General features: G+C 40.9%; 1 long non-coding RNA gene across 1 annotated transcript; it reads left to right on the forward strand.

Annotated features, from left to right (window-relative positions):
* The first annotated feature begins 2,660 nt into the window (after window positions 1-2,660).
* On the forward strand, window positions 2,661-17,855 carry LOC144382732 (uncharacterized). Its single transcript, XR_013450111.1, has 3 exons — window positions 2,661-2,849; window positions 4,275-4,361; window positions 17,063-17,855. It is a non-coding gene; the product is annotated as an uncharacterized LOC144382732 (long non-coding RNA).
* Window positions 17,856-19,092: the final 1,237 nt, after the last annotated feature.

The following is a 19,092-nucleotide window of genomic DNA, read 5'->3' on the forward strand; positions in this document are numbered from 1 at the left end:
CCCCAAGATGAGCTTTGAGTCCTCCAAAAGAGCTGGACTGGACTGACCACGTGACCAGCTCTGGAGGGAGGGCACAAGGAGTCCTGTTGTGATTCCCTAGGAGCAGAGAAGAGTTGGAGCTTTTGATCCTTTGCATTTACAGACTGGGAAAACTCCTTTAACTCCATGGGCCGAGATCCCAGGTGACTGTAGCCACTGAACTTGTCCTATTTAAATTACTCTTGCTCGTTCAGACAGACACAGCGACATTGCTAACATACCTCCACCGCAGTGCTTCTGAAATACGCCATTCAACATGGAAAAGAACAGGTGAAATTATTACATTGCCCTGCAACCCAGCATATGCTGTCCAGCATCTAAGAGCAATTGTATCTGGTAGGACTCTAATCTAAACGTGGGCAGTGAGAAATCCCCACCTCAAAGATCATATTCACAACGGAGTTGTTTCTTCAGAGGCTACACATTTTGATGTTCATGTGGATTAAGAAGGCAAGACCGAGAAGAGCGGAGATTTTATTTTTTTTAGAAAAGTAACAATTATGACATCAAGGACAGTGCCTATAAAACTTGGTTCAAAACTTGTTTACGTCAAGAAATTCAGTGTTACAACAGTGTATTGAAAATTTATCAGCCACATATGTGAGTCCCGCTGCTGGCACATAGTGAAGTCGAGTTGGTTAAAGTGATGAGATTATTTCCTGGATGGAACATACTAGAAAGCAGCAGGCAATATATTTGGACAAGTAGAAAAAAAAAGAGAGAAGAAAAAACAACAAAAAAACCTTCAAGGAAGCTTGACAGAAGAGTATATTGTGGTGAGAGATGAGGAGGTATGACCTTCGATTTCTGTCTCTTTAGATGTTTCACTTTCTGCAGGATTTAATGATTGAAAAATGTTAGTCATTTTCAACCTGTGGTTGAGCTGCAGGAACCACAGAACAGGAACCCCACTGTGGCAGGAGTTGGAAGCAAAAAGCTTTTTTGTGTGGGTTCACTTACTATTTTAATTCTGCTGTATTATTAGTGGGCTTCCAAGGTATGGTTGCTACTTCTCCTATTTACTGCTCTTTCCCTCCTTCCTGTATCCTTTATGTCCCCCCTGCCCCCATTACCTTCCCTCCCTAAGGCAGGGGATCTTGCCAGCAGGGAGGCCACTGTGGGAAAAGCCAGATTTGCCATAGGCTCAGGTGACTCTGCTACTAACTTGGTTCATACCCTCAGGCCAATGATTTCATGGTTCTGGGGCTAATTTTCTTCATCTTAAACCAGGGATATTATGAACTGTTTCACAGGTTTGTGAAAATTAAATGGGATCCCATGTTGTAGGCCGAGTCCAGAGATCAGTGAGCGGTGAGCCGTTCTGTTCATTCACAGGGAGCTGCTACTCTAAGTATTCTTTGCATGAAGACGGCAGCTCTGCTTTGGCCATGTGTTCTAAATGTTTTTCCTCCTGGCCCCCAATATTTCTTACCATACTATTCTTCTCATTAGCCAACGTTTAATAAGTGCGGATCATGGGCCAGGACACTGCGCTTAAGTACTTCATGAAAAGCACTTAATTATTTCTCAGAATCTATACAATAGCTATTATTTGCATCCCAATTTATTAAAGACAAAGTGGAAATTCAGAGGCATTAAGTGAACTCTCAGGTTCATACCATCAGTTGCCAAGGCAGGACTCGGTGAGGTCTTTCTGACTCCGGAGCCTAGGCTCTTAACCACCAGTTACACCAGCTCTTAAATTCTCCAGCTCACAGGCCACCCACTCCCACAACCTATAGAATGCCAGTCTGTCCCACACCCAGTTTAGCTCCTATAACTCTCTTGTATCTAATTTCTGCTGTTCCGTGGGGGTGGCCGGGTGTGTATTTCTGACCTCCCGGGAGGCAGGGATCATAGCCCGCATATCCCTCCTAAACCACCCAGCGCCTTGCAGGGCAGACTCGGTACACGGGAGACATGGGCTCTTCAATCCAAGGGAAAAGAAACTGACCAGGCAGAGATCAAGAGTAAATAAAGTGCAAGAAGAGTACAGCAGGAAGAGGAGAGGAAGGAGGGAGAAAAAGAATTCAAGGGAAAGGAAGCAAGGTCAAATATTTGCTGAGTGCCTTAGTGCCCGTCATCGGACCTAAGCATCTCTAAGGGTCTCTGAGTAGGAGTACTCAACGCGCTGGGCACGGAAATCGGCCTAATCTTTCCAGACCAGGAACCAAGGCTCAGCAAACAAAGAGCTCAGCGCGTCTGGGTGGCCGACTTGCACCCACAATCGCGCATGCATGGCAGGGATTTAATGGGGTGCCTGGTTCTGGTACTTCCTTGCCAGGGTCAGGGTGGTAAAAACGCAGGCTGCTCTCTCCCCACTGATCCCTTAGGGAGCCAGGGCACAAAGCGGGCACCCCTCTGAGTATCCGCGAAGACCTGTTACTCAGCAATTTTAAGTTTGCAAGGCACACCTCTCCTCCTTCCTCACTTTGAACTCAGCTCCCCTAGTCCCTGCCAGACTGCGGGGGCACATCTTCCTTTTCTTTCGAGCCAAGCCAGAGGATTGCGTTATGAGGGATCTCTTCCTCTTCGCTCCGCGGGGGCCAAGGACCAGCCGCCCGCGGAACCAGCGGCCGCCGCGGCGGCGCTTCGGTGGGAGGTGGCTCCAAGGTGACGCGCGGCCGCCTCCGCCCCCTGTAGGCGGGGCTGGCGAGCGGGGGCCGAGGAAGTCGGACGGCCCCGGAGGTGCCCCGCCCCCGCCGCGTCCCGGCTGCTCCTGCGCGTGCGAGCTGCCGCGGCGGCGGGTCCCGGCAGGTGAGGGGCGCGCGCCGGCCGGTCGGCAGCCCCCGCGACGCAGCGTCGGACAGGTGAGGGGGTCGCCGGGCTCAGCTGGCAGCGCGCGCGGAAGGGGCGCGGGGGTCGCCGCCTGCTCTCTTCCGGGGCCGGGCGTGTGCCTGCCACCGAGGTGAGGCGTTGGGGAGCCTGAGGGTTCGGGATAGGAATTCAGTGGAGCTCCTTCCCGGGAGCTGCGGGTTCCGGAATCCAAAAGGGGTGCCAAGGTCGGGAGGCCGAAATCCGAGGCGGGTAGTCCTGGAGAGCGCACGGAGGGCGGGCGGCTTGCCCCAGGAATTCTTGGCTTTTTAAAGGACACACCTTTGGTCCCCTCGGGGCGCAGTGGAGTTAGTCACCGCCACCGGCCGGACTCTTTCTGCAGAGGTGAGCCCCTCATTCGTGTGGGATTTGATGCGCTCCCTTCGTGGAGACCTGGAGGTTCAAAAACAGAAACAAAGGACATTATTGACAGAAGGGTTATTCCATCAAGAATATATAATGATTATAAACATATATGTATCTTTCTACAGAGCCTCAAAATATATAAAGGAATATTGAGTCTTCCAATTCATGAATATAAAATATCTCTCCATTTGATTAGATACTGATTTCTTTCATCAGAGCTTTGTAGTTTTCCACATGTAGATCCTGTTTAGATTCATATAAGTATTCCATTTTTTGATGCTACTTTCAATAATATTTTTTTTAATTTTAAATTCCAATTGTTCATTACTGGCATACAGGAAAGCAGTTGACTTTAGTATATTAGCCTTGTTACATGTGCCATACTTGCTTACTATTGCCAAGAGTTATTTTGTAGATTCCTTGGGATTTTCTACATGAACTATTAGGTCATCTATGAATAAAGATTGTATTTCTTCCTTTTCAATCTACACACCTTTTTTTTTTTTTTGTCTTATTGCACTACTTGAGACCACTACTACAATGTATAATAGGAATGGTGAGAAAAGACCATCCTTGCATTGATTCCAAACTCAGGGGGAAAGCATCCATTTTTTCACCATTTAATATAATGTTAGCTGCAGGGTTTTCATAGACAATCTTCATCAGGTTGATAAAGTTTCCCTCTACTTCTCGTTTGCTTAGAGTTATTATCAAAAATGGTTGTTGGATTTTGTCAAATACTCTTTCTACATCCGTTGACATGATCATATGATTTCTCTCCGTTAGGCTGTTGATATGATGGATTACATTGATTGTTTTTTTATTGTGAAATCAGCCTTTCATAACTGCAATAAACCCTACTTGTTTGTGGTGTATAAATATTTTTACCCATTGTTGGATTTGATTTGCTAATGATTAGTTTAGAATTTTGCATCCGTGCTCATGAGAGTTATCAGTCTGTATTTTGCCTTTCTTGTAATATCTATCTGGTTTTATTATTAAAGTTCTTCCTTTTTTTCTTTCTCCCTCTCTCCCTTCTTTGCATCCTTCCCTAGGGGCTCCTTCCCAGAGACATCTGCATCTGGCTGCTAGCTCAAAAGTACTGCATTGTTATACTGAAGCTCTGTCAGTGTGATAGCAAGGTATGGGTGAGGGAAAGCATTTTATAATCTTATGGGTTATTTTCAGCCTGTTAGTGGACCTGTTTATCTGGGCTATGGATGTTCACAAGTGTTTCTTCAGAGGTATAATTCCCCCTTCCCCTTCCACATGGCTTTGGCAAAACAGAAAGGCAAGTGGGAGTTGAAATGGGAAAAATTATTTTCTCCATCTGAGATAAGGCAAGATGGATATAGTTTTTCTGCCCCTTGGAAGGCAGTGCTATGTTATAGAGCCCTCTTGGAGAATATGTCACAATAAAGAATCTTCCCCTTCCCCTTCCAAAGTCACAAAAGGGACTTTGTGACTGTGAGAATCTGATGGAGTTCCTAGAGGTAAACTTGAGGGTTTCTCCAAGACTGAAGCAGCCAGGAGTTTTCCCTCTCACACCAGTCCACACTCAGCTTCCAGCAATTCATCAAAATTACCATGATGTGTTCCTACCAGTTTATGACTCCAGCAGGTCGGCTCCAGGTATGTATACCTCAGCTGTGACCCCCTGCATTGGCTTTTCTCCCCAGTTTTGGAATGGCAGCTTGTCCTTTGATCTCTGTTCTCTGAGGAGCCCAAGAAAAGTCATTGATTTTGGGTTTGTTCAGTTTTTTCTGTTGTAAAGATGAGAGTGATATCTTCTAATCTCTTTACATGTCAGAACTGAAACCAGAATTTATGTTTTTATTTTCATTCAGTTCAAAAGACTTTCTAAAATCCTTTAATTTTTCTTTGTTCTGTGGTTATAAAGAAGTGTGCCATTTCATTTCCACATATTTGGGGTTCTTTCAGTTTTTTTTCCTGTAAGCTAATTAAATTCTATTGTGATCAAAAAACATACTTTGCACATCTTGAACCATTTCAAATATATTGAGACTTATTTTATGGCACAGAGTATGGTATATCTTGGTAGATGCTGCATATGCAGTTGCAAACAATGTAAATTCGGCTGTTTTTTGGTTGCAATATTTTATAAATTAGGTCAATTAGATCAGAATGGTTGATAATATTATTCAAGTCTTCTGTAGCCTTACTGATTTTCTGCCTACTTGTCCAGTCAATTAGAGAGAGACTAATTATGGAATTGTCTTTTTCTCCTTGCAGTTCTATCAGTTTTTGCTTTATGTATTTTAAAGCTTCATTAGTAAGTGCATAAGTATTTTGGGTTGTTATACCTTCTTGATGAATTGGCTTCCTTATTATTACAAAAAAACTTTTATTTCTGGTAATATTTTTGCTTTGAAATTTAGTTTGTCTTATATTAATATAACCACTTCAGCATTATCTTTAAAAAAAAAGATTTTATTTATTTGAGAGACAGCGAGAGAGGGAGCACAAGCAGGGGGGAGGGGCAGAGGGAGAGGGAGAAGCAGACTCCCTGCTGAGCAGGGAACCTGACACAGGGCTCAATCCCAGGACATTGGGATCATGACCTGAACTGAAGGCAGACACCTAACTGACTGAGCCACCCAGGTGCCCCAACAGCATTATCTTGATTAAGCTTAGCATGAAATGTCTTTTTCCAACATTTTAACCTATTTGTGTCTTTATACTACTATACATACTTTAAAGTAAGTTTCTGATAAGAAGCATATTTGGGTCTTGCTTTATTTATCCAATCTGACAATTTCTGATCTGTAATTGAGGTATTTACACATTTCACCTGCAATATAATTATTAATATGGTGGGCAGAAATCTACCACCTTGCTATTTGTTTTTTAATTGTCTTGGCTATGATTCATTTCCTTTTTCCTCTTTTCCTGCTTTCTTTTGGATTAAATGAATATTTTTTATGATCCATTTTCTCTCCTTTTTTGGCTTTATTAGCTATAACCCTTTGTTTTGTTATTTTAGTGGTTGCTTTATGATTTAGAGTATATCTATAGTATTTTTAATAAGTTTATTTTTTAAAATAATCTCTACCCCCAACATGGGGCTCACACTTATGACCCAGAGATCAAGAGTTGCATGCTCTACAGATGAGCCACCCAAGGACCCCTATCATACACATTTTTATTTAATCACAGTCTCATGTCAAGTGACGTTATATGCATTCATGTGTAGTATAAGAAACTAACAACAATATACTTCCATTTCCCCACTCTTAGCCTTTTTGGTTTGTTTATATGCATTGTAAATCTACAGATGTTATCAACTTCCCTACTACATTGTTTAAGCAGTCTACTACCTTATAGAAAATGAAATATTTTTTAAAATCCTATGTATTTACACTTATATCTTAGTCGATTTAGGCTGATAGAACCAACTACCATAGACTGGGTGACTTACAAACAATAGAAATGTATTTCTCAGTCTGGAGGCTGGAAGTCTGAGATGAGGGTGCCAGCATGGTTGGGTTTTGGTAAGAACATTCTTCTGGGTTGCAGATAGCTGAATTCTCCTTTATCTTCACATGGCAGAAAAAGAGCAAGCTATTTCCTGGCCTATTCTTATAGGGCACTAATCCCATTGATAAGGGTTTCATCCTCATGACTTAATCACCACCCAAAGGTCCCACCTCCAAATATCATCACATTGGGATTTGATATCAATAAATGAATTTTAGGGGGTACATATTCAATCCATATCATTCAGACAACATTTCTGATTTTTTATTTTTATAGATTGATATTTCTTTGATATTTTTTCCCCTCTGCCTGAAGAATGTCCTTTAACATTCCCTATAGTGCAGGTATTCTTGTGGGGAAATTTTTCAGATTTTGTATTTCTGGAAAAATCTTTTTTTACATTTGATGCCTCCATTATATTTCTACTGGATAGTGCTGTGTTCGATATATGTCCCATATCTTTTTTTTCCCCTTGTTTTTCGCCTTTTTTTTTTCTTTTGGTCTGTCAATCTTGATATTTTTTACTGATCTGTTTTTCCATCTATTAATCGTCTGTTCTGCTTTGTCTAATCTTCTATTAAACCAGTAAGTTAAATTTTACTGTCAGATATAACATTTTTGTCAGTTTTAGAAATTTACTTTAGATTCCTATTCTCTGATGAAATTTTCCATCTTTTCTTCATTTTAAAGAGCATTTTAATCATAAGTTATTTAAAATCAATTATCTGGGCGTGCCTGGGTGGCTCAGTCAGTTAAGTGTCTGACCCTTGATCGGCTCAGGTCATGATCTCAAGGTTGTGAGATTCAGCCCCACGTTGGGCTCTGTGTTCAGCATGGAGTCTGCTTAAGATTTCCATCCTCTCCCTCTGCCCCTCCCCCTCTGCTCACATACTCTCGACATCTCTAAAAAAAAAAAAAAAAAATCAATGATCTGGAACTCCTTGGTTGTGTTTCTATGTTCTTTATAAAAAATATGATTTTGTATGTCTTTTGGTCATTTAGTCCTGTTTTAATTGTCCTAGTAATTTTTAATGGATACATGACACTGTAGATGACACAATACAGAGGCTCTTGATGATGTCATTTTCCTCCACAGCAAGAGAGAGATTTTCTTCCAGGGACCATATAGGGACAGTGGATCACCATAATCTAGTTGCTGTTTAATTTTAGAGTTTTGGGGTTGGTGTATTTCAGTTTTGAGATTATTCCTAAGCCATGGTTAATCTTCTAGAGTGTGGTTTTTCTTCCAAGTCTTTGCTTTTATTCCTAGTTCATGGTCCTTTGGGAATCTCAACTGAAAGTCTAGGCTATATTCTAAAGCTCCTCCAACTTGTTAGGAATTGAAATCCAACCATAGTCTCCCTAGCAACAAGCAGCTGCTAAAATTTCTGCTGTACTATTTGGCTTCCCAGATGTTGTAGTTAGCTGGACTTTTGGACTCTTGCCCTGACACATTTAGCATAGGAATTAACCAAGGATTTCGATGGGAATTAGAGATTTGGGGGACTTCTCTGTATTTCCCTATTCTCTGGGATTTTGTCCCTCAAATCCCAACCAATGTGGCAGTGTGGCATTCTGCCAACTGTATCTTTGCTCCAATAAGTGAACCACTTTCTGCTTGGCCTCTATTTCCTGTACAGAAAATAGGAAAATGTCTTCATGGGAAAAGCCAGGATAAATGTGGAGTCTTCTGTGTGCTTCTCTCTTCTAAAGGATCACAGTCATCCAAGTCTCATCTCTGTTAGGTATTCTTCAGTGAGTTCCAAGAGTCATCTCATACGTAGTTGTCAGTGGGAGGTTTAGTTTTATTCAGTCTAATCCACCTGTCCCAGAACCAGAAATCTGCAATGCTCATTATGTTTTACCTGGTAATTTGAAGTGTCTTATATTGGAAACTGTTTCTCTGAAATTCTAGTTTGCCATATTGCCTCCAAAAGACTTACATCTGTAATAAACCATGGTACCTTAAGAGATCCATTTATAAAAATTAATGTGCAATCCATCTTTTCCTCTTAAATTTCTAAACTATATTTAACCTCCACTGCCAGGTACTTGATCTATTTAGTTGAATTCGAGTCACACATGTTTTCATTTAATAGCCTATAATTTTTAGGAAATCCGAACAAGGACAAAAGAGTGTCATGTGGCACAGTGAAACCTGAGATTAGAGTCAAACTGGACTGATGATGTGGCCATTTGCACTTTTTTAGCTAAAATTTCCTCATTTGTGGGGTGCTTGTTTGGCTTAGTTGGTAGAACGTGTGACTCTTGATCTCAGGGTCCTGAGTTCAAGTCCCACATTGAGGATAGAGCTTACTGAAAAAAATAAAATAAGGGGCACCTGGGTGGCCTCAGTCCATTAAGCATCCGACTCTTGGTTTCAGCCCAGGCACGATCTCATGGTCCTGAGATCGAGCCCCATATTGGGCTCTGTGCTCAGCATGGAGTGTGCTTGTCTTTCTCCCTCTGCACCTCCCCCCACTCATGCTCTCTCTCTCTTTCTCTGTCCCTCTCTCTTAAATAAATAAACAAATAAAGAAAGAAATAAAATCTTTTAAAAATAATAACAAATAAAATTTCCTCATTTGTAAAACTTTTCTTTACCTTTCCTTAATTATAGTTTCCTCATTTGTAAAATGAAAATAACAATCTCTTTATGTGTTCTTGTCATGGACAGGCACTAAGATGTTTACAATAGCGTTGTCCATGGGGGCACAAATGTTTAAAACAGAGTAAAGGCAAATTTTTCATTTAAAAATTGTAAAACCCTTTCAGTAGGGTTCTGGCTGAATAAATTATGGTGTATCCACACCATGAACTAGTGTGCAGTCATTAAAAACAGTAGCGAGGCCACTTGACTTCAGAGACTTATTCTGAGATATTAAATGAGAAAAGAAAGATGCAGACACGTGAATATAATTTTTAACTATGGAATTGTGTGTACACATATCTACACATATCTATATATTCCATTGAAAAAAACCACTGAAATGCATATATTATGTTAACATGGGCTTCTGGATAAGGGAAGGTGGGAAGGGGAATAGGGTTGATACAGAAGAAAGAGAAAAAGACAAGAAAAGGAAAAATGGGCAAATAAAATTTATTTCAAGAAATGCATGTATGCCATGATCACTTTTATATATTTTTTTAAAATTTTATTTCTGTTTGTTTATAGGAATAAGTTAATTTTTAAGTGCTGACTTTTCAACTTTAAAGTGTAAATTTAGTATCATGAATGTAAGTTCTTTAATAAAACACTTAAGTTATGAAAGGCAGTTAGAGTTGAAGGGGTAGATCCTTAGCTTGAAGATCTTCCAAGTGCAAATGATCACATTTACTAACAAAACAATCTTGATTCCTGTGCCAAGATCTCCTGCTAGGCCTAGTAGACATCCTAGCTTGACAGAATCTGGCTTTTATTTCTGGTATTTGTAATACTCATTTTAATGCTAAGGTCCTCCATATGCATTTTCATAATACAAAGGCTGATAATTCATGCCATGTATCTCTTTATGAAATAAATTGAATGAATAATTGAAATTTATTCCTTGGTTCCAAGTAAAAGGTTAGCAAAAAAAAATAAACTTTCCAAGAGTGAATGTTCAGTGTGTGCACGTAAGTATAAATTTAGTTGAATCACTAAATTGCACTTCCATGGAATTGTACTAACATGCCCTTACTTGCCTAGCTCTTCCTAGTTCTTTTCCCACCCTCACAATGTTTTGCAAGTTTCAAATCGTCATTCAGATGAATAATAGTCACAAAAGAACATATCTGCCACTGAACTTTTGGAATTTCTAGACTGCCTAGTCAGTCGGAGGTTTTGTGTAAAAGACCAGGTGTGAGCGGGGAATGATGTTCATGCCCTAGAGGTCAGGCTATCAGCCCTACCCTGCCAGCCTTGAGGGAAGATACCACACAACTTACACACCTAACCCATACTACATTTATTTGTGCTATTTATAAATGTCAGTAGGGACCTAAGTCCATGCTGGAATTTGCTAAATGGCATTTGACCTGTTGATCCAAAGTGAATGGCTAAAGATTTGGTATTATGTGCCAAAAGGCTAAAGATGTATGACGGAATAATATGTGAGCTATTAAGGGAACTGATTAATCACAATTGTTAATAATTACCAAACACTTATTTTTTTTTTTTTTTAAAGATTTTATTTATTTATTTGAGACAGAGAGAATGAGAGAGAGAGAGAGAGCACATGAGAGGGGGGAGGGTCAGAGGGAGAAGCAGGCTCCCTGCCGAGCAGGGAGCCCGATGCGGGACTCGATCCAGGGACTCCAGGATCATGACCTGAGCCGAAGGCAGTCGCTTAACCAACTGAGCCACCCAGGCGCCCACCAAACACTTATTATGCATGAGTTGCTCTTGGTGAAAAGCCTTGTGTATAAGAATGGACTTAATCCTCAAAGCCCTCCTAGGAAGTAGGAAGCATTATCCTTCTTATTTTACAGGTGGGGAAACCGAGGCACTGGGAAATTAGGTAAATTCCCACTGATAGAATGCAGAACTAAGATTGAACAGAGTTATTTGAGATCCACATGACATCCTCTCAACCACTATCTTATATCTGTTTAAACCAGGAGTGCCCAGAATGTGTGCTCTTCTCTTCTGTGCAGAAATTAGGCCCCTGTTTTCTTGTGCAGTGACCAGCACATGGAGAGTCTCGGCTTCTGTGGTAACAGGTCAAGAATTCAAGGATGAGACACAGATTTGAAGGTCCACGTTATGGTAGAACTGGGCTGTCATTACCTGGCTTTCATTCCTTCTTTATGTAAAGAGAGTTTGGGGTCGGGGGTGGGCACGTGGTGAAGGGGGACAAAGGATAGGATGGAAGAGGGATGTAGGGAGAGTAAGCTGTACACTGAAATTTGCTCTCAGCGCCTGGCAGCTCAGGGGCAAGAGAGAAATAAAGAAGATCCTCTGGGAACTTACATGTGTTAACAGTGAGACAGACAGACACACTGCGTCCCAGATGGAGTAGGAAAACAGAAGTCTCTGAGACACTCGGAGGACCCCTGGGAATGTGGACAGCAACTGAAGTGGCAGGTGGGGCATAACATACAGGCAGGAACATGGATCCTAGAAGGCCCACCCTCAACACCTGATAGATCTCATTCAGATCTCTTGGCTCAGAATGTATTCCAAGAATATCTTCCCATGAAACTTCCAGAGTGGCAGCAAGGAGCCAGCCTGCTTGTGGGACATGCTGGCAACAAGAACAAAGTGTTTCTCTTTTCCCTGCCCTGCCACTGTGACTCCAATCAAGAGTCAGCCAGAGAACAGAGGAAAAGCTTCCGATGAAATTTTGAGCCCGACTGTGATTGATTTGATAATCCTGAATTAACCCCAAATTGCTACCTGTAATAGAGAATATTTGGAAGGTGACCAAAGAAGCTGTCTGACTCACCACAGCGACTCCAAGTAACCCTATTCACAGTATCCCTCCTACAGCGTTAATATCTCCAGCCTCTCCCCCACTTTCCTACAGTAAGGCTCCTTAAGTAGAGCTCCTATGTTCTTTTAACTCTTTGAAACAAATTCGTGAGCTCAGATAATTTCAGCTATATTTACTACCGAATTAGGAAAGAATTCAGTAAGGTCCCTTTCCAGCGCTACATTCTTGGAGTCTGAGAGATTTTTTCAAAGCGCATGCATGCGTGTTTGTATGTGTATGTGGGAGTTGGGGGGGGTAATCATAAAATCTATTGCTTTGACAACTTTCCTCTGACTATATGAATTATATGAAATATTTTTCAGCCTCAAAGCTAGGAAAAAAATATTATCTAGAAACCGATAAACTTTCTCCTAATAGTCAATAGTTTACGTGAAATATTTGACATTAAATAATCAGAGGTCCTCAATCAACAAAAATGGGGGGGAATGTTCTAGAACTGCTGGACACTATCTCTCTTAGAGAATGTCTGTAACATATAATTACATTCTCCAAGGTGCTGATAGTGTTTTGATTTGGATAGTTGATGGTTTAGGAAGGAGTCCACCAAACAATGCCACAGACTATAAACCACAGCTCCTAAAAACATCAGTTGTACTAAGGAGAACTAATAAACTGTTTTGCTCAATGATCCATCCCGTTTTATGCCAACTCGTTGATCTTTGTAATCAAATACCATTCAGGTTAGTCTGGCCTCAGCTGGAAGCTTAGGAGTAAATTAATATGTCATGGACTGAGTTCTTAACAGTGATGGACTTACTAATACAGACTTCGGCTAATATCTATTTTCCAAACAGTATAGAGAGTGATGATGAAATATATAGCAGCTTCCCCCAAAGGGAGGTGTTCTGATAATTCTGGAAACAATGTTAAGAACAACATGGAAGGGGATGAAGATGAAACTATTGGGGATTGGTGGGAAAAATATATACCCCCTATCAATTTAAAGGTTGATGCTTATAGGATGCAGAAGGGTCTGTTATAGATACTGTGTAGGGAGATTTTTAAAAATAGAGTAGACCAGAAACATGTATGCAAGTGAAAAGCACTATATCTAGGAAACTGCGGGGAGTGGGGAGAAGGTCCTTATGGACATAGTCCATTTCAAACCTTTTCCACTATGGACATTGGGTTCAAGAAGGTCAAGCATGTAATAGTTCGTCTCTTTCTGTTTCCCTTAAAACAAAAAGTCAAGCAGGATCTCAAATCATCTACAATGTCATCTATGTGGTTTATTGGTGTTATTGGAACAACATAAACTGGAACATTGCACGTAGGAGGGATATATTATCAACAACATATCCATAACACCTAGGACTGCCTAAAACCATGAATGCATATTTCCCATTGTCTTAATTTCCTCTTGTCTTGAAACTTCCTTGTTAGAAGTTCACTGAGACTGAGTGCATGCTTTTTCTGAGGCAAGCGGTTATTAAAATGTGCAAAGTAAAAAGATAAGCACTAATCACTCCAACTAAGAACAAGATGGGGAGCATCCTGAGAACAATTAGAAATGAGTTTGAAAAAGGAAAATATATCATGGTAGATGCCATTTTCCCCCAGATAACACCTATTTATTTAATTATTTATTTTTAAATATTTTATTTATTTATTTGTCAAAGAGAGAGAGAGCACCAGCAGGGAGAGTGGCAGGCAGAGGAAGAAGTAGGGAGAGAGAGAAGCAGGCTCTCCACTGAACAAAGAGCCTGATAGGGGACTAGATCCCAGGGTCCTGGGATCACCACCGAGCTGGTGGCTTAACTGATTGAGCCACCCAGGTTCTCCAAATTACACCTCTTGATTCAATCCAGTGCTTGGTAGAATGACGGACAATTTTGAACAACTGCACTGAAGCCTCTTTAAAAAAAAACCCTGTGTCATGTAGCTTGTCTTTAATGTGGAACAGGGCAAAATCGCTTCCTAGTCTAATTCCCCAATTACAATTGAGTGTAAACCCCCAAATCTGACAAAGATCACTATTTTGCAGTATCATAGGTTTTGTTAACAGATGAGAAAAATGTCTTTCTCTGGAAAGGGAGGAGTGGTATATTCTCATTTCGTAACATATATTTCCTCATAGAATTTAAGGACTATACTCAGCTTATATATTAAATTCAGTTGGTAAAAATTCATTGATAGTCCATTACTATTGGTGAACTGCAGTGTAGGGACTTGAGGAAATCCTCCCAAACCCCTGCTTGCTGGATACTTCTCTCCCCTCCCTCTTTTCAACTTCATCAAAAGTGATTCATTATAAGCAGACATATTTCTCTTCCAGCTAATCCCAAATGGTTGGAATAAAGAGCTTGACACCAATTTTAAGCTTTTCTTTTTTTCCTCCCCTAGTCATTTATTGTGGAAGAAAAATAGCCCTAAAAAAATGGATTTTTTACTGCGTCCTCGATAAATCCTACATGCATTTCTCTTATTCTCTGTCCACTGCAAACATGCCTCTATCAAGATTAATACTAAATTCAGCCCAAGGCTGAGCACTAGATTTGAGCAATGACAAATTCCTCACATTTCCCCACAGATCTTTTACTTTTTCTGCTAAGTTGTGAATTTCAGGCTTGCCCTCAAAATAGACACAGTGGAAAAGCATTCCTATCACTGACTGTAAGTCATTATTTTTGAACCCTGACACATTGATACATCTCAGCTTTTTGATGTGTTATTTGATCTTTCATCCAGCTAATTTTTGAACTTTCTACAAATTTAGATCATTCATAGTTGAAGTCCAATCTTGTGTCTTGAGAGGAGAATAGAGAAGGATATAAGTTTTTTAGGTCAGTTGTCCCCAGATTTTGCATTTTTATCAGTAAAATATATTTTTTAAAAATTAGAAGATGAAAATGAGACGCAAACTCAAATGTGTCAAGTACAGACGTGCACTCACATAAAAAGAAAAAATCTCTACCAGCTACTGTTTCTTCAATTTCAGGATAAAAATCTCAGGACGAAAAACAGTTTTTTAAAATGAATAGTTTGCTTTATGTGAATTTTCTTACTTTGTTGGAGATTTATCATGTATATACGACTGTCTGCAGCTTTGCTTTTGGGACAATGGCATCAGGCAAAAAAAAAAAAAAAAGAAACTTCTGTCCACACAGTTCTAAAACGGGGATCAGCTGACCCGGCCTGTGATCCCAGCAATTTTTTTGATAAATAAATAACAATTCTATGGGATTGTCATTTGAGTCAGGAGAATCATTTTCCTTTCAGAAGCTCATGAGTTCATTTGTATTGAAAGATCATCATAGAGATCAAATGAGACTGTGAGGCATGTAACTGATTAAAGGGACAGACTTACTAATAAGTATATACCGCTTGACTACGAGCCAGAAATTGGAGATGAAAACGGTTTTCAACTAAATTCTGATCATTGCCATCCAGGGTGCATAGAATTATTCTGGACATTTTAATTTATACATATTTTACTAAGTTAATCATGAACCCAAAACACTGAATCACAGAGAAGCCCATTATAAGAAACATTCTGCCTCATTCCAGGTACAAAAATCCCATTCATCTTTTGGGATTCACACTTTGCTTTTGAAAAGATAATTTTCCTCATTCTTGGAATCCTCACTGTGACCTTGATTTTTTTTAAGATTTTATTTATTTGAAAGGGAGAGCATGAGCAGGGGTGAGGAGCAGAGGTAGAGGGAGAGGGAGAAGCAGACTCCTCACTTAGTAGGGAGCCCTGATGTGGGGCTCAATCCCAGGACCCTGAGATCATGACCTGAGCTGAGAGCAGATGCTTAACCGACTTAGCCACCCAGGCACCCCTATGACCTTGATTTAGAAGGCTATTTTTAGGTGCCGAAGATTTCTTGGAGACTCTCTGTACTATTCTGTACTTGGACTATTTGAATGAGGCCAAAGGCTGCCCTAAGAAAGTAACCATAACGTGTTGATCACATTTTATTCAAATTAAATGAATTCTGTAAACAGGTGCTAAACATGAGTCAGTGTGGGGGGCACCTTCCCTTGTTTTTCATTCTATCTGTTCTGTTTGGAGAGAACAGCTTCCCTTGTTCTATGCCCTTTTATTTGAGAAATTGTCTCAAATTCTTCTCCACTCAGGGATTTGAGTTTTCTTTTTGGGTTGCATTACCTGTGTCTCCGTCATGCCTCAGCATAAAGCCATGTGTGGTCCACTGAGTGGTCAGGCTAGCCCTGGGACACTCTCCCTGATTGTGCTAGTCTAGAAAGACTACAACCCCTCAGGTGCATAACTGGGCATCTACGAAGTCAGAATTTAATCTCTGAGTTTTTTAGAACTAATTTTAATTAATTAGTTTGAATGCATGGGCCTCGTTGGACCTTCTAAACAATGACCAGATATTGTCCATGTTAATTTATGGTGGGGATGGAGAGGGATACCTCAAGTGACTCCAGATACTGGAAGGTTATGCAAGGTCATTAAGTGGTGGAAATGCCATGTAATACCATTGGAGGATGGCGGGGTCAGGGCGTATGTATGCCCGTTCCATTTCTAAATGGAATGTTTTAAATATTCCAACTGCTAATTTTTGATCCTGGTTAATTGTGATCTACCCCCCATACACACAGAGAGTCCCTAAATCCCCCCTTTTCCCATTGCACTTAACATTTTGTAATACACTATATGGTGTCTCTATTTTAGCTGTTTCTTTCTTGAGTCTCCCCTCACCCCTTAGCCATATAATTAAACTACATGAGGGAAGGGATTTTTGGTTGTTTTATTCACTTCTGAATCCCCATCGCCTATGTAAGTGCCAGACATGCAGCATGCATTCAAATATTTACGAATGGAGAGCTTAATTCTCTCACCCATCACTATACAGATAATCAGCTTTTAATGTGAGATTTCGTGTTTGTGTTTTCAGCTTGCAGGGCACTTAGGATCTCATTGGAAAATGTTCAGGTGAGGATCAAGACAGATATGGCCCATATCTGGAAGAGGATTTCCATGTAGCAATGCTGTGATGCACACAATCATTGTGTTCTTCCCAACTGAGATCTGTTCTCTTCACTGCATGTCAGGCAGACCATATGAACACCAATTAGAGTTTGCAATAGAAAGGAACACTTTTGTCATTCCTGAGCTCAGGCAACTTCAGTATTCCATGTAAGTATTCTATATTGCTGTATAACATATTTGAAATTAAGATATTTGGCATTCTAGATGTAACCCACGACGACCATAGTGGCCAATTCCCCAAAATGCTTGAGACTCACAAGGGTGTCCTATTGACAAAAGACGGAAAACAGATGGAAAAACAGACTTGCAGAAACGGTAAAGTATTTCTCACCAATAGACTCAGTAAGCAGCCTTTGCTGGCTCAGGCACCAGCATCTAGAATATAATGATAAGTCGGCTCCACACACAGCAGGTCCCACAAACTATGGGTCTTTGGATTCACCTGTACACATATATGTTAATTTGGCCAAAAAAATGTTGGCCTCATTACACTGACGTCAACATGTCAAAAATCTACTGAATTCAAGTCAAAATCTGGGTTACTGGCAGCTCTTGGACAATTAGGAGGCCTGGCAATATTGGGCAGGCATTCCCACAATTACATTAGTGATAAATCTTGTGCCATTCATCCTGGCCGCGCCACTACTGAATCTTTTTTTTTTTTTTTTTTTCCATTTTGTTCTCGCAACGATATCGCCTGCTGCCTGGTCTATATTTTTAGAGTGTGATGTTGACTCTATTCTTAATTTCTGCTGAAGTTCCAATTACATGCTTATTAAATTACTTCGGTAGAGCGTGCAACTCTTGATCTCAGGGTTGTGAGTTCGAGCCCCACGCTGGGTGTAGAGATCACTTCAAAATAAAATCTTTAAAAAAAAAAATGAACACATACTTAAGGGGCGCCTGGGTGGCTCAGACGGTTAAGCATCTGCCTTCGGCTCAGGTCATGATCCCAGGGTCCTGGGATCGAGCCCCCCGCGTGGGTCGCCCTGCTCAGTGGGGAGCCTGCTTCTCCTTCTCCCTCTGCCCCGCCCCCCTGTTTGTGCGCGTGCTCTCTCTCTCTCAAATAAATAAATCTTTTTTTTAAAAAAAAAACAGTAAATCAGGATGTGGTAAGGACAGAATGGTTGAACAAACTATTAATTTACAGCAGCAGGATCCAGGAACCAATTCTATGGACCGGACGGTAGGGTCCCAAAGCTATGTACCTCCTTCACTGAGAAGTGGCCACCATACCTTTGTGGGAAGGAGGGTATCTCAGCTTGGAATCTGTCGCTCTCCTTCTTTCACTGTTTTGGTCTGACGATTCCTAACTTGGGACATATTCCACGTCCCGTACCGCCGTCTTTGGAGTGCTCCTGCACTTAATCGGGACCGTTGACACTAAACTGTGGCAGAAAGAGAGGGGTCTCTACAAATGCAACAGAAGTTGTATATATTGGTACAGAGATCGCTGCACTCCATTTCCACAGCTCTCGCTGTCTGCGCTGAACTGCCCCTCCTGCAGGAGCTTCTGTCTTCTAGAGTAAAACTTGCAGGATGTGTGATGCAGGTACTTGTCACTCTGGAAAAGCATCTCTTTGCTTTGTGTTCTCCTGGATCTCTTTCTGTGCCACTCTATGCTGCACCAAGTCATGGAAAAAGCAGTTTCCGGGCTGATGGCAACCCCCCCCCCCAAAATACAAAAATGAAAGATTTTGGTAATTTTTATCTCACAAGTAAATTTTTGTCTCCTTCATCCAGATCCCAGAAGACTTTTTTTGTTTTGTTTTTTTGTTTTTTGTTTTTGTTTCAGATCCCATAAGATTTGGCTGTTCACTCGTATCGGTCTGCTGTGTGTAGGCTGCGCTTAGTGATCCTAAAGAACATAGTGCCATGAGCCCGTTTTTCTATGATCCATGTGGATGTATGAACACGGGCATCCCCAATGCGGTG

This window comes from Halichoerus grypus, chromosome 8, assembly GCF_964656455.1.
Source record: "Halichoerus grypus chromosome 8, mHalGry1.hap1.1, whole genome shotgun sequence".
NCBI lineage: Eukaryota > Metazoa > Chordata > Mammalia > Carnivora > Phocidae > Halichoerus > Halichoerus grypus.